Source organism: Saimiri boliviensis, chromosome 4 (assembly GCF_048565385.1).
Source record: "Saimiri boliviensis isolate mSaiBol1 chromosome 4, mSaiBol1.pri, whole genome shotgun sequence".
In the NCBI taxonomy this organism is placed as follows: domain Eukaryota; kingdom Metazoa; phylum Chordata; class Mammalia; order Primates; family Cebidae; genus Saimiri; species Saimiri boliviensis.
In genome coordinates, this window is record NC_133452.1 from 60,784,249 (window position 1) to 60,787,586 (window position 3,338).

Below are 3,338 nucleotides of genomic sequence, written 5' to 3' on the forward strand. Positions count from 1 at the left end.
CACGCACTGAAAAAACAGAACATATCTGGGTAAGAGAGAGCTTTGAATTGCTGGCAGCTGGGGGCCAAGGTAGAGGAGCCCAGCATAACGCTTATGAGGCTAAATTGGGAACATTTGAATGCTTGGTTTTACTTGTGCTTAAAAAAGCAAGTAGCAGCTCAGCTGCCAGATGTTGGGAAACTTCGACGCAGAGCTCGTGGGCTTTGGTATCAGCAACGCTTTGGCAGGTGACCACACATCAAAGGGAGATGATGACTTGCTTTCCTAAAACTGCTCCTAGGGAGGGAGCCTGGTGGCTTTCGTGTTTCACTTTCACTGAAGAAGTTATATTTGGGAACACGGAAAAGAATCTCACTTCACTCAGAGAAGATTGGCTCTAGGGCTTGTCAGCAGAGGAAGAACTTCTGAGCACTGTGGCTTCATAAGAGCTCAGTTCCCTGTTACTCAAGCCTGTGAATAATCACTGAACTGCTCTCTCTCTCTCTCTCTCTCTCTCAAACATAGTGTATCATCAGTGAGGAATTGCTTTCAGATGCTGGCAACAGAGAACTGCGTAAATGCATGAAGGTGCTCGTCACGTCATGAGAAATGCAGACATAGGTAATTACTGGCATTGGTTTGGCAGCTGAGAAAATCAGGGACAGGTATTTGTGATTTTTGTTTTTGTTTTTGTTTTTTTTTTGAGATGGAGTCTCACTCTGTTGCCCAGGCTGGAGTGCAGTGGCACGATCTTGGCTCACTGCAACCTCCACCTTCCGGGTTCAAGGGATTCTCCTGCCTCAGCCTCCTGAGTAGCTGAGACTGCAGGCGAGCACCATCATGCCCTGCTAATTTTTGTATATTTATTTATTTAAGATGGAGTCCCACTCTGTCGCCCAGGCTGGAGTGAGTGGCACAATCTTGGCTCACTGCAACCTTCACCTCCTGGGTTGAAGTGATTCTCCTGCCTCAGCCTCCTGAGTAGCTGGGGATTCTAGGTGTGCACCCCCATACCCAGCTAATTTGTGTATTTTTAGTAGAGACAGGATTTCACCATGTTGGTCAGCCTGGTCTCGAACTCTTGACCTCGTCATCTGCCCATTTTGGCCTCCCAAAATGCTGGGATTACAGGCGTGAGCCACCACACCTAGCCAATTTTTGCATTTTCAGTAGAGACGGAGTTTCACCATGTTGGCCAGGATAGCCTCAATCTCTTGACCTCATGATCGGCCCGCTTTGGCCTCCCAAAGTGCTGGGAATACAGCCATGAGTGATTCTTTTAGTCTTTTCTTCATAACCTTAATATGTCTGTTGCAGTTCCAGCCATTGGAACCGTATCTCAAACAACAGGAATCAGGAAGGATGGAATGGCAAACAAGACTTTCCTAAAAGTTCCACCCAACACCTTCTGCTTTCATCTTCTGTAAGAGAACTCATCTTTTCACTGGGTACGTGCTAACCAGGATAACATTGGGGCTCTCTAAGAGAGAAGGTGAGGGTGGATATCGGGTAGGAAGCTAGCACTCTCTGTATGGGGCTTTCCAGAGAGATGTGTTTAGGTAAGAAGTTGCTGTCTGGTGTGTGTTGACAGAGGAGGCACCTGCCTACTACTTGTCAATGCAGTGAGGCAGGGGATAGACAAAGAAAACATGCTTCTGAACCTTCAGAATCTTACAATTAGAGCAACACAAAACATGAAAACTAGACAGTTAGCCAGACTAAGTGGAAATCAGCCCCAGGCACAGAGAAGGGGGCGGTCCTTGCCACTAGGAAGCTCCCAGAGGATTTCAAGAGGAGGCGGAAGATGTGGGGCTTGCAGGATGACCAGGGGTGTAACTGGGGGCAGGGGAGTGGTGGTGTTTCCTGGCCACACAGTGGGGCTCCCTCAACTGGCAAAAGCAGCAGCCTTTGGCCTGAATTTCCAAGGACCACCATGGATTCCTAAACAAAATGTCATCCAATGTTTCCAGCTCTCTATCCAGCCTTGTAAAACAAAGATGTGGAATTTAACAAGATCCAGCAGAAACTGTGGAAGGGCATGATACATACAAATACCGTAGCCAAGAACCAAAACACTAACTTCTGTTATAGGAGGGGAAAAAGCATGGGGAGACGGGTTGAAGAAAAGGGGACGTTTGTTCCTGGGCTTTCTTCAGATTTGGGAGTGAAAAAGGCTAGCAAGACAACAGCATTCTACAGAGAAGCCAAGTGGGGAGGTATAAGGGTGGCTGGTTTTTCCTTAAGTCTACACGTTTCCAACTGCTATTTCGTGCTTCCAGCCGTTACCATATGTTCACAGATTTTAAAGTCACAATAAATGTCAGGGTGAGCAGCTGTGGAATAATTCACACCTTTGTTCATTTTCCAGCACCCCCCATCAGATCACATGGCTTGAATAATACCCTGCCCTCTTACCACCTGTACATCAAGGTCACGGTCCTTCTCCATTAACAGCAGCGAGAACAGCCAGTTTTCCTCTTGTGGGAAGTTGGCAGAACTGCAAACTGTCTGCTGAGCTTTGGATGGGTCATGAAATTTGTAGCCTCTAAACCTTGCTTTTCCAGTGGCTAGATATTTAAAACATTTCTTCTTCCTCATGGTATCTTTCAATCATGCAAATTATCACAAGGACACAAGAGCGAAGACTGACTGCATTCTGTGTCAGTGTTTTGTTTGCATTGTGAGAGGCTGATGATGTGGGAGGAAGTTTGTGTAGTGACTCTCTGGGTTCAAATCCTGGCTCTGTCACTTATTTGCTGTGTGAATTGACAAATGTAAACTGATTAGAATGGTGCCAGGAAAAGATGCTAGCTATTATTCTGCGACAACGAGCCTGAATGTAACCAGGTACTTGTTTACCTTTGTATCTTCTTAAAGGGCTAATCCTTAAGGGTTAAATACTGCAGGGATCTGCTATGTGTTTGCCCAGTTAAGTTCTGGGCAAGGAAAAGGGCTGGGCCTTCTGCATGGCTCCCTTCACTCTTCCACCTGTACATCCCATAACCAGCATCTTCTATCGTGCGGGGGACTGGCCCATGGTTAGTTGCTGGCCCACCTGTGAGAATGCAGGAAACTCTGAAAGATGGCAGAGAATTGAGAGGCCTCAGTTTGGAGCTTTTTTTTTTTTTTTTTTTTTTTTTTGTAACTTTTCTGCAAGGTTGGTAGAGCAGCAACCTTAGAGAACTGCAGTCTATCAGAGGCAGCCAGTTGTTCATACATCTGCTCAAAAAGCAGTTTGCTCTTGGGGAAAGATGAGCAGGTCTGGCGTGGCCCTTTGTGAGACCAAAGAGGCTAGCACTGCTCTTGGGAGCCCTGCCCAGTGGTCTGGCCTTGGGAGCTGCCAGCTACACGGAGAGAGT

The 3,338-nt window shown here is 46.8% G+C and overlaps 1 long non-coding RNA gene across 1 annotated transcript; it reads left to right on the top strand.

Annotated features, from left to right (window-relative positions):
• The first annotated feature begins 442 nt into the window (after positions 1–442).
• Positions 443–2,542, top strand: LOC141584135 (uncharacterized). The gene is made up of 3 exons (XR_012517078.1): positions 443–600; positions 1,297–1,427; positions 2,348–2,542. It is a non-coding gene; the product is annotated as an uncharacterized LOC141584135 (long non-coding RNA).
• Positions 2,543–3,338: the final 796 nt, after the last annotated feature.